Source organism: Lygodium microphyllum, chromosome 2 (genome assembly GCF_053477565.2).
Source record: "Lygodium microphyllum isolate KBCC chromosome 2, Lygodium_microphyllum_v1.1.10, whole genome shotgun sequence".
Lineage (NCBI taxonomy): Eukaryota > Viridiplantae > Streptophyta > Polypodiopsida > Schizaeales > Lygodiaceae > Lygodium > Lygodium microphyllum.
In genome coordinates, this window is record NC_141136.1 from 71129429 (window position 1) to 71142351 (window position 12923).

The 12923-nt window shown below is 47.1% G+C and overlaps 1 protein-coding gene across 3 annotated transcripts in view; it reads left to right on the forward strand.

Moving 5' to 3' along the window:
- Nucleotides 1-12923, forward strand: part of LOC148039878 (DET1 complexing ubiquitin ligase) — a 71702-nt gene that overhangs the window by 22873 nt on the left and 35906 nt on the right. The gene's annotated exons all lie outside the window — the stretch shown is intronic.

Genomic DNA, 12923 nt, shown 5'->3' on the forward strand with positions numbered 1-12923 from the left:
TATCCTGGGAAGAGCAAGAACATCTTAACGAGCACTATGACAGGCTCCTGCACGAACGCATGCGACTCACCTCTGACGAGGAAGCCGACGAACTACGCTTAACTGTGACATTCAATGATGTGCTCTGCCAGCTAAATCTCTCAGAGATAGAGCAACTAAAGCGACAATCAGAGAGTCGAAGTCAATTTGAAAAACGTTGGTTTGAAAACCGCGTTACAATGGCCGAACTAGGAGCCCAGATTATGACAGTCTCAGAGGAGCGATTAGCCAAATGGCGGTCTCAAAGAGACCCAACCTATGTGGCTCCAACTTCCTTTCGAGTGCTGACTACCATTCGAGGTACGGACTTAGCCGGAACTAGTCGGGAGAACTCTCTGGCTGATAAGGTTCTTCTGAGGAGGAGTTACATGTTGCCAGTAGACTCGGACAAGGTACCATGCTACTCGATGTTGCAAAATATCTATCATTATTGAGTAAGCTGCCAGGAGTATTGGATGCATGTGGCACACTCCAGTACAATCCTGAGCTCTACAATTGGTTTTTATCCTCATGAAGTGACATGGATTCGTAAATATGTACATAAATAAACAATGAGTTTTGTGACCCTATATAGATAATATCAATACACATAAGCAATGATAGTCAAGCGTAGGGAGAAGAGTTGGGTTTAACAGGTTGAGCTCCTCAGATCCTTCTCTCACCACACATCTAGAAGTCGTGTGACCATTCCCGCCTCCAGGCCCTCCAGGCGGAGGGCTTGCAACCCTCATTACCGCCATAGGAAGCCTTGACCAACATCTCTGATGGCGTAGACGAGGCATCGTCCCCTTCTATACACCTTTCTCCTTTTCGGTCTATCCTTCCAGGGACGAGCCTTGCGTCAATCCATGACAACCAGTCCACGCAACTTAGCATAAGCCAAGATCTGCTAATGGCTGGAATACGCCCCGCAGTCCAGGCAGGACGAACATCATCACGGGGGCCGTTCCTCTACAACAAACACTGCATGCCTCAGCTCGCCCCTTCTCCTCATATGCTCTTGATAATCCACTTTAATCCCTTCCATACAAATAATTCTACCTTGCCTCAAAGCCTAACCTTGGTTTACATTTTGCAAGTTTCTCTACAGTAGCCGTTATGGAGCATTTAGTGCAGTTGGCTTGCAAGGACGTTATTCGCCGTCGGAGGGAGCTTGCGGCACAAGCTAGTCTGCCAGAACGCTATGTGCCTACCCTTAAGAGGTATGCAAAGAAATGAGGCCCCAAGCGACACCGCCCCGGACGCAGGCCAAAAACTTTCCAGGCCAGAAAAACAAAAGCTCAGGGGAATGCCCGGGGAGTGGCAACCTCGGCTGTGCGGGCCCTCCCCAGAAGCTCGGGCACTAGGTACTCAAAGGAGGAGAAGGAAGCTCGATTCAAGAAGGAATTTGATGAATTGCTTCGAGGCATTCTTGAGATCGAGACGGCCAGGGACTATACCTTTTGGGTCCCAGTCGACGTCTTCCCTGCCCAGCCTGCCAGGAGCCCACCATCGGCACAGTCCCAATCGCCTGACCACCCAAATTCACCCCGCCTCATACAAATCGAGTAGGCCCTATGTTGTATGAGCTACTTGTTAAACGCCATCCTACCATAACTTTTTGTTTTTAAGTGGTTAAAGGGGCAAGCCTCCCCCAACTGTACAATCCTTCCTTACTACTAATGCATGATACGTCTTTAACAAGCTCAGATGAGATGCATCGCAATCAATACCAGGATTTAGATGAAGTAATATATTTTTGCGTTGCAGCTGTTCATCATAATTGACGCATGTGATTTACATATACTCTCACGAAGCATCAAGTGGATGCAAGATGACACAGATCTGTGTGTGAAAGTGTTCAGTGCCCAAGTCACCGCAAGACCACCAACCTCACAAGAGCCATGACGGAAGCCTCACCGTCGGAAGTGAAAATCACCCTTGCGATTGTCCATATCGCATGGCCCACAGCGTGATCAGTGGCCACTTTCTCTTTCTGGGTCAAACTCTACACCTGGCACTCGCGGCAGCTGTTACCTCAATTGTACCAACATCGCATGTTACAAAAAGGTTTTGCAAAATCTCTAGTGTATCTCCCCATCCCAACAATTGTTCCTCTAGCAACGAGGCTCGGACACAATCATTGCTGTAATATCCAGTTTCGCAGCCTTTGAATCTCGACATTTTCTGATCCAATTGAAGGGCTGTGGCCTCAACGTATTGCAATGGTTGTACTCATGTTATTCTTAAAAAAAAAAAAGAAAAGAAGAAGAAGAAAAAGTGTGGGAAAGAAAAGGAAAGAAGAAAAAGAAAAAGAAAAAGAAAAAAAGAAAAGAAAAGAAAAGAAAAAAACACTCACAATCAGAGCACGACACCTAGGGGTCCTTAAATTAGGTACGCCCAGTGACCTTGGTCGGTTGGCCTTGTCCCTAGTCCCTTAGCTCTCTATACATCCCCCACAATTGTTTAGGGCACATTAAGGGTAGGACATACCTAGGGAGCTTGTCTCGCCTATGGTTAGACTTGTCACTCTGACCCATTTGCATGATTCCTTTTTGCACTCTGCCTTAGTATCATTGCAATCGATCGTGGTAAGCACCGCATGAATGGCCATGAGAAGTACACCGTACTCGTCGAGTACGTCCAGTGGTTACCAACAACCGAAAGTTCGGTGTCAATGTGTTCAATTATGCTACATCATGCTGTCACAACGCAAAGGATGTCTCATACACCTTCATGTGTACTTCTCAACATGAACAACTTTGCTTCATCCACACATTGTTACGAGAAACCAGCCTGCGGTCTTTCAACTACGTAATATCTAAGTATGCACGAGCACTCACATAATATTTGCACTGAAATATATGCACAGTTTGGGTCCTTAAGTGCAGGACAATACTCTTAGCTTGCTTAGAGTTTGACCTGTCTCCCAAACTAATCAAATTACCCCCAGGGAGAGACCACATATGAGAGTTTTTCAATTACTGGTATTGAAGACTCCAACGAAAGTGTTGTTCGCTCTTTATCGACACTCAACTTTGAATTCTTATCCTTTATCATCCTGCAAGCCCGGCAAGAATGGTCATGTGCAGAATCTCCAAAAAACCAATACATGTGCCAGCCTAGCGCAATTCCCAACAGCAAACAGCCCTACCCTAAACTCCAACCACCCTACCAGGAGCCACCCACACCAACAATGTGACCCTAACAACCTTCATCTGCCCACCACCAGAAACCTTCCAAGGCAACCACAGATGTCATTGCCACCCATGTCTTTGGTGCATGCTAAAGCCTGCTATCTATGACTGTGAGTGCCATGGGACTAACACTCGTCTAAGAGGGGGGAATGTTAACCCTCAGATGGACAAGGTAAAAAATCCGGAAAATCTAAAGCAGAATACAAAGGCCAAGGCAAAAGTGAAACTGAAGACGAAGGCACGCCAAGGAAAATATGGAAACATAAGAAGTGCAGAAAAGTTCTAAATAAAGGAAAAAGGTGCACAAGAAAAAGTGCAAGTCAATACTTTTGTAAAAAAGCGCAAGGCTCACCATGATTTATTTTAAGAGTGCCAGGCTCTCACTCGTGTAATTTGTAAATGTAGACGGGTGGTGGAAAGGAAGCTAGGAAGATAAGAGGACAATGGGAAAAAGGGCCTAGGCCATGACCGGCCATGTAAAAAAGGGGATAAGGGGATGACCGCCCAAAAGGGATTTAGAGTTTTGTATATAAAGTTGAAAAGTGAATGAGAAGCTTATTCTTGTGTGTGGCCAAAAGGAGTTGTAGTGGGAGCTCACGCTCAACCGCCAAGACCCACGGACCGCTTATTGCTTCAAGCGTTTCAAGCGAGCTCTAATGGCTATCTCTCACCTAGCCGACGCGCCATCGATCCTATGAGTGTAGTGAGCTTACCTTCATGCCGATCGAGTTGCCTCCTCTCCCGCACACTCCGGCAGCTCCACGATCCAAGTGCAAGCTTCAAGCAAGCTCGATCCTCCTGCTCCAAGCTCCAAGCTCCATCGCTGCGAGCAAGATAAGAGAAGAGAAGAGCAGAGAAGAAGAGAGGAGAAGATGGAGAGCTTCTCCACCCCACGGTCCCTCACCCTCACACACTCACTCCCTCACACTCTCACACTCCCTCTCTTAAGCACAAGCTTAAGCAAGCAAGAAAAAGAAGAAGAAGAAGAAGAGGAGAGCCACTTTTGGCCATACACAAGAATGAGCTTCTCATTCACTTTTCAACTTTATATACAAAACCCTAAATCCCTTTTGGGCGGTCATCCTCTTTTCCTCTTTTTTACATGGCCGGCCGTAGCCTAGGCCCTTTTTCCCATTGTCCTTCTATCTTCCTAGCTTCCTTTCCACCGCCCGTCTACATTTACAAATTGCACGGGTGAGAGCCCGGCGCTCCTTGAATAAACCATGATGCGCTTGCGCTCTTTTACAAAAGTTTTGACTTGCGCTTTTCCTTGTGCGCCTTTCTCCCTTATTTAGGACTCTTCTCCTTGTGCGTCTTTGTCTTCCGTTTCTCTTTGCCTTGGCATTTGTCTTTGTCTTCTGCTTTAGCTTTTCCGGATTTTCCACCTTCGTTCGTTTGAGGGTTAACATTATCCCCCTCCTAGACGAGTGCCAGTCCCATGACACTCATCGTCATAGGTAGCAGGCGTTAGCATGCACCGAAGACGTGGGTGGCAAGGACGTCTGTGGTTGCCATGGCGGAGTGTTGGTAGTGGTGGGGAGGAAGGTCGTTGGGGGCACATTGGTGGGTTAAGTGGTAGGTGGTAGGGCAATGGGAGTTGGTGGTAGGGCTGTTCTCTGGGAGGGGGGGGTGGGTTTGCACTGATGGAGTACAAGTGGCGTTTTGTTGGGGATTCTGTACATGATGATTCTTGGCAGGCTTACAAGGTGATAAGGATAGGAATTCAGAGTTGAGTGTTGATGAAGAGCGAACGACACTCTCGTTGGAGTCTTCAATACCTGCAATTGAAAACCTCTCATAGGTGGTTTCTCCCTAGGGGTAGTGCTAGTCTTCTTTATCGTGCACAAGACATAGTTTAATTAGTTTGGGAGACATGTCGAACTCTAAGCAAGCTGAGAGTATTGTCCTGCACTTGAGGACCCAAACTGTGTATATACTTCGGTGCAGATATTATGTGAGTGCTCGTGCATACTTAGATATTACATAGGTAGAAGACTGCGGGCTGGTTTCTCATAACGACGTGTGGATGAAGCAAAGTCGTCCATGGTGGGAAGAAGTACATGTGAAGGCGTATGCGACATCCTGTGCATTGTGATTGCACGACATAACATAATAGAACACTTTTCATGGCCATTCGTGCAGTGCTTATCACAATTGATTGCAATGGTATTAAGGTAGAGTGCAAGAGGGAATTGTGTGAATGGGTCAGGGTGATAGGTCTAACCATAGGCGAGACAAGCTCCCTAGGTCTGTCCTGCCCTTGATGTGCCCTGAACTATTGTGGGTAATGCTAGGGGGCTAGGGGACTAGGGACAGAGGCAGCCGCAAGGTCACTGGACGCACCTAATTTGAGGAACCCTAGGTGCGGTGCTGTGATCATGGGTGCTTCTTATCTTTTCGTTCTTTTGTTTTCTTTTTTGTTTCTTTTTTTAATGCCTTTTTTCTTTCTTTCTATCTTTTTTTTTTTTTTTTTTTTTTTTTTTTTGACTTGCCTGAGTACAACCATTACAATATGTTGAGGCTATCAGCCTTTCAATGGGTTGGGAAATGTCAAGCTTCGAAGGCTCAGGAAATGGATATGACAGTGATGATTGTGCCCTAGCCTCGTTGTTAGAGAAGCCGTTGTTGCGATGTTGATATGATTGAGGTAACAACCGTCGTGAGCTGACTGTAGAGCTTGACCCAAGAAGAGAGCCTAGCCCATGACTATGCTTTGGTTCGTGCGATGTGGGTCCTCACAAAGGTGATTTTTCGCGTTCGGCAGCGTGGCTTTGTTGCGGTTCTTTGTGCGGTTGGTGGTCTTGCGGTGACTTGGGCATTGAACACGTTTGCACGAAGACCTGTGTCATCCTGCATCCACTTGTCACTTCATAAGAGTATATGCAAGTCGCATGCGTCAAGTACAACGAACAAATGCAATCATGTCAAGATACAACTTTTCAAAATGCTATGATGCTGATTGCAATGCCTATTCCAATGCTTGTTAAAGACGTGGTATATATTAACGATAGGGGCGGTGTCGCTTGGGACCTTGTTTCTTTGCATACCTTTTGAGGGTAGGCACGTAGCGCACCGGCAGAGAGGCGTATGCTGCATGTTCCTGTCGACAACGGAGAGTGTCTTTGCAAGCCAGCTGCCCTAGGTGCTCCATGTCTTCTTCATAGGGGGACCTGCAAGATGCGAACCAAGGATTAGGCCTTGATACAGGATAAAACGATTCGCATGTAAGGGATTATAGTGTGGGTTATCAAGCGCATATGACGAGAAGGGGAGGGGTGAGGCATGCAGTGCTTGTTGTAGAGGGATGGCCTCCATGATGTTCATTTAGCCTCCAGCCATTAGCAGATCTTGGCTCATGCTAAGTTACGTAGACTGGTGGTCATGGATTGGGACAGGGCTCATCCTCGGAAGGATAGACCGGAAAGGGAAAAAGGTATATAGAAAGAGATTGCACCCTGTCCACACCATCAAAGATGTTGGTCAGGGCTTCCTATGGTGGTAATGAGGGGTGTATGTCCTCCGCCCGGAGGTGAAAATGGTCACACAACTTCTAAATATGTGATGAGAGGAGGACCTGACGAGCTTAGCTTGTTGACCCCAACTTTGCTCCCTGCGCTTGACTATTATTGCTTGTGTGTGTTGATAGTGTCTATACAAGGTCACAAAAGTCATTGTTTATTTATATACATATCCATGAATCCATGTCATTTCATGAGGATGAAAGCCAATTGTAGAACTCTGGATTGTACTGGAGCGTGGCACACGCATCCAGTACTCGTGGCAGCTTACTTAATACCGATAGATATTTTGCAACATCGAGTAGCATGGAACCTTGTCCGAGTCTACTGGCAACATGGAACTCCTCCTCAGTGAGAACCTTATCAAACAGAGAGTTCTCTTGGCTAGGTTTAGCTAAGTCCGTGCCCCGAATGGCAGTCAGCACTTGAAGGGAAGTTGGTGCCACATAGGTTGGGTGTCTTTAAGACCGCCATTTGGCCAATCGCTCCTCTGAGACTGTCATGATCTGGGCTCCTAGTTCGGCCATTGCAACGCGGTTTTCACACCAATGCTGTTCAAATTGACTTTGGCCCTGTAATAGTCGCTTTAGTTGCTCTATCTCTAAGAGATTTGGTTGGCAGAGCGCATCATTGAATGTGATAGTTAAGCACAGTTCGTCGGCTTCCTCGCCAGAGATGAGTTGCATGCGTTCATATAGGAGCCTGTTATAGTGCTCGTCAAGATGTTCTTGCTCTTCCCAAGATAAGGGAAATGGCAAGTATTCTTCGAGTTGCTCTTTAGGGAATGCGCGCATGTCTGCCAGGACATAAACACGTGCGAACACTTTGAGCTTAGCATCCAACTCAGTTAAGTACTCTGTGACACTTCTATGTTCAACGAGGGCTTGCTCGGTTGCTATCTCCTGCAAGGTTCTAGGAGTTTTCCTGGGCTTTAGCGTAGCTGGGGGCTCAAGCCTAGATGCGCAAGTTTGGCCAATGTTAGGATTTCTTATGCTCTTGGGGTTTCCATGTTTCTCCTGAGGCTTCGTTATTGCGTCATGGTTCTCCTTGGATGTGACTGGTATAGGGTTGTCACCCTGCTGTGATAGTGTTATATCCACTCTTGATTGGTCAATGCAAGTGCTATTGTCGGTGGATTGAGTGTTGCAAGCAGCCATTGATGGTAACGAGTGCTTTGATTTTTCAGAGCACACGGATGTGTCTGAGGTTTCACCACTATTAGGAGAGGCATCAATGGGTTCATTGGTGGATGGACTCGATGCTTTATTCATCAGCTCTCCAGCGCTCTTCGTCTCAATGTTCTTGGGGTCCACAACCACCTACAACTGTTGTTGTTTTCGTTGTTTTCTCCTTTTTTTCTTGGTCAGTGAAGGTGCATCTCTCAACACTCAGGACCCTGGACTAGGTCAATCGTTGATGTGCTTGGTTGGGCCTCAGCATTTCCTTTCTCTAGTGTGTCCTCATGGGACATAGCCGTGGCCTGTTGAATAGCCTCGCCAGGTTGTGAGGGTACAACTGTCTCCCTTTTGGGAGAGTCTAGCTCTTCAGCCAATTCCCATGTGTTTAACTCCTCCAGCCTAGGCTTTAGGTACTTTGGAAGTGCTGGAGTTGTCAAGGAAGTTGGTTGTGACACCTCCTTCACAGGTAAACTGCTAAGGACGTATTCCGCAAGGGGCATTGTCACAGCCAAGGGCTGTGACTGCTGTGATCCTTGATTGGAAGTAGTAGCGGCTAGTCCAGTGGGCTGGCTACTCTTGGCGATCGGAAGTGGTCGCGTCTTTTGTTGCCCTTTGAGCATTCATCTGTGTAGATCGAGGATGAGTTGATTTGGTCACATTGGGTTGCACAGGCATATCCTTGGGCCGAGAGCTACGGCTAGTGTCATGTCCCCCCTCTTGGATATTTGGAAGCTTTGATGGAGATAGAGATTGGGAGTGAGCAGCTGCCATTGACGACCGCTGTTGTGCTTCCTATGTCCGTTTGGAAAAAGAGGATGTAGGAGATCTAGGACTCTTAGGTGGACTTCTCACTGGTTGAATGATTTGCTCGAGGCTATTAGACGATTGTGCCATTTGCTTTGTTGAGCGATTAGTCTTGCCATGAGCAATGTCGTGCCTATGATGCCTGTTATACTCTTGGAAAATCAAAGGCTCTTTGGGCACTAATGGCTTTTGTGCATGCTCAATTGCTATATATGACATCTGCTTATTAAGCATGCTAGGCTGAGGCTCTTTCTTTCGAACACTCATGTCTGGTTTCTTGCCTCGAGACCTAGAGTTTCTCTTAGATTTCCTCCTGTGCTTCATTGCTTTTGATGCAATCTTGCCTTCAGTTGATAGAGATGGTTTAGCAGGGGATTTTGGTACCCAAATCCATGGGTTACCTGCGTAATACCCTTGAGCACGTAGCAACGCTTTGGATATTCATCGCGGCGTTGTGCTGACCCTCCATCGATGCCTTCGTCTATAAGGCTTGGGCTTCTTTTGGGGTCTTCTACGATATTTGTAAGTCCAAAGCCCGTCCTTGGCATTGTCTCTTGATCTTCTTGTTTCAAGCATGGCCTCACTCACTGGTTCTCATTGTTCGACCTGTGCTTGTATCAACTCTTCCATCAAGTCCTTGCTCTCGTTAGTAGGCTTGACTGTTACGTCAGCACCTTCCTTGCCTTTCCCCCTAGGTTCGCTGAGGTCACCCTTGCTAAAGGTTGTGACTATCCTCACACCCGGTAGTGTCAAGTGTATCCTCTGTGCTACATAGTCAGCCTCACATTTGGTCGCCCTTTTGAAGGGTCTTCCCAGGAGGGTTTCCTTACCATATTTAGCACTATTTGGAGGAATCTGAAATAGGATAGGCAAGCTTTCAGTTTCAATTGTTGCAAGGATATTGCACTTCCCTATGAGTGCTTGTGGAGGTCCCCCATAAGGGCTAAGAGTTGCATTAGTTGGTGTCAGCTCTGGTTGGTCTAGTAGGGTCCATGCCTCATGGGTCAATACATTAAAATCTGCTCCTTCATCAATCAGAGCATCGATAGTATGCTCTCTTTTCGCGGTGAGTTTGACCCTAAGATAAGCAGGTGGTACTATGTTTTCATCTTCCGGGTCTTGGCTTGTAAATTTAAGCCTTTTGACAAATGCCCTTGAGTCCCCAACTGCACAACCAGATGTGGATTTTCCACTGATGTCTTGGCTCGTCAGTGCAGTGCTATTCAAGGAGCATCTATTGTCAGGACTGTCATATCTAGTCATTCTCGCTATTGTAGCTTGATGTTGTTGCTTTCCGCTTTGACTAGATGCAGTCCGAATGCAACACGTATGTGTTTTTGCAGTGTGGCCTTTTTGCCCCTGTTGGCTAGATTGGCGCATTGAGGTTCTAGGGTCTCTGTTTCTCTCGGTTCGGGTATGGGCTTTTGGTTGCTCTTTTGTCAGTGAGAATCCATGTTCGTGTAGAGCCATTACTACACTAGGGTCTAATTTGGAGGACAGTTTAGCCAAATTTTGAACTACTTGCTCTAAGTTTCAGCCCAGTGATGGATCTGTGATGTGCCTTTAGCTCTACGTAGCCTTTGGGGTCAATTTCGGGGTTTAGATGCGTCAAAATTTGTGTTCTAGATACCTGTCCGATTTTGACAGTTTTCTATCCGATTCTTAGATGTCCGACTCTGGGTGGTTCCGATCCTGGTTGGTCCGACTCTGGGTGGTTTATTTAAGTGAGTTCCTTCAATTATTGAATACAATCCTCAATTTATGGTCACTCAGTGTGCGTGTTGCTTCTCGTGTACTTGTGCTCAATCAGGCTTTCAATTTCCTTAAGTGCATTCGAGTGCGGAAATTCAAGGTGAGTGCAGTAAACAATCTCGAAGCGTTTTACGCACTCTCGCTTTGTTTCGGGCCTGATAGGCTTGTTGGTCAATTTTCTGGCCGCCTTGACAGGGTTCAAGGTTTTTCTAATATGGTGCCTCGTTTGTTTTTGGCCAATTAGGTTTTAACTGCTCAGCGCTTTGCGTCTAGGTCTCTGGGTCTCGCTGCTGTCTACTTCAAGCTGCTAAGCGGCTGCTCCCTACGATTTCGTCTATTCCATGTGCCAGAATCAAGTTCTGAGTGTCAGAAGGACTTTGGACAGTTTGTGCTGCTGAGCTCTAGCCGGGTCAGGTCAAATTTTTGAGAATTTGATAAAAATTTACACTCGGCCCAGTTGGTTCGAATTGTAGGGTCCGAGTGGGTCACTCGGACGGGCTGAGGTACATGGGTCGAGGGCTGAATTCGTGACTTGGACAGGGTAGACTCGGACGGGCCGAGGCGCAGACTCGGACAAAGTCGCTCGGACATTTTGGCTTGGACGGGCCGAGGCACTTGGGCCGAGGGCCGAATATGACATGTGGCCGAGGGCCGAATCCTATGGCTTGGACGGTTTGGCTCGGACCGGTTGAGGGCCGAATTAGTCGATGGTCCGAATGGTCGAGTCGGATGGCCGAGTAGATTTGGGTCGAGGGCTGATTAGGGTTTCGGGCCGAGTGGGCCGAACAAAAGAGGGCCGAGGGCCGATTCTGGGACTCGGCCCAGAAGCGACCGCTTGGACGGGCCGAACGCCGCGCGATGACGATAGCGAGAGGTCGATTTTGCTCGATTCTTGTGATTTAATCAATCATAGCAAGCATAAACCTCTAGATCCTATCTAGGGGGATAGGGGAAGGGATTCATATACCTGAATAGAGCGGTAGGCTCGTCGATGGCGAGATCGGATCGAATCGTGCGATGGCTCTCTCTCTCTCTCTCACACACACACTGAAATGGTCACAAATGAGCTCTCCCTTGTCCTCTTAGCTCTTATACCTCTTCGCGGGTATGGTGTTGATGCCCCCAATCACTCACTTGCCGATCTTAGGCATCACAAGCGAGCTTTTAACCATTTTTTGCACGATTTTTGCCTTGTTTTACCTTGTTTTGCAACAGTAAACCCTACCCTTCTCCGGTGCGATTTCCTAATCCTAACCTACGCTAAATGCAACAAGAATTGAAAGCAAAAAACTGAAATAATTTCTCCATGTTTCCCAATCATCAAACAAACAAAATATCCCAAAATACTTACTTGTTTTGAAGATAAAAAACATCCAAACTTCCTACCTATCTCAAGCTCCGTTTCAGGGATGAATCCCTTACTTCGATGCTCGATATGAGGCGCGCAAGTGCTCAAGCTTGAATCCGTTGGTCCCGGCAATGGAACCAAAATGTAGTGGGAGGTCACGCTCAACCGCCAAGATCCACGGACCGCTTATTGCTTCAAGCGTTTCAAGCGAACTCTAATGGCTATCTCTCACCTAGCCGACGTGCCGTCGATCCTATGAGTGTAGTGAGTTTATCTTCATGCCGATCGAGTTGCCTCCTCTTCCGCACACTCCGGTAGCTCCACGATCCAAGTGCAAGCTTTAAGCAAGCTCGATCCTCTCGCTCCAAGCTCCAAGCTCCATCGCCGCGAGCAAGATAAGAGAAGAGAAGAGCAGAGAAGAAGAGAGGAGAAGATGGAGAGCTTCTCCACCCCATGGTCCCTCACTCTCACACACTCACTCCCTCACACTCTCACACTCCCTCTCTCAAGCACAAGCTCAAGCAAGCAAGAAGAAGAAGAAGAAGAAGAAGAAGAGGAGAGCTACTTTTGGCCACACACAAGAATGAGCTTCTCATTCACTTTTCAACTTTATATACAAAACCCTAAATCCCTTTTGGGTGATCATCCCCTTTTCCTCTTTTTTATATGGCCAGCTATAGCCTAGGCCCTTTTTCCCATTGTCCTTCTATCTTCCTAGCTTCCTTTCCACCGCCCGTCTACATTTACAAATTGCACGGGTGAGAGCCTGACGCTCCCTGAATTAAACCATGATGCGCTTGCGCTCTTTTACAAAAGTTTTGACTTGCGCTTTTCCTTGTGTGCCTTTCTCCCTTATTTAGGACTCTTCTCCTTGTGCGTCTTTGTCTTCCGTTTCTCTTTGCCTTGGCATTTGTCTTTGTCTTCTGCTTTAGCTTTTCCGGATTTTCCACCTTCGTTCGTTTGAGGGTTAACAGGAGCTCTCTTCTTCTTCTTCTTCTTCTTGCTTGTTTGCTTGAGCTTGTGCTTGAAAGAGGGAGTGTGAGAGTGTGAGGGAGTGAGTGTGTGAGGGTGAGGGACTGGAGAGGAGAAGCTCTTCATCTTCTCCTCT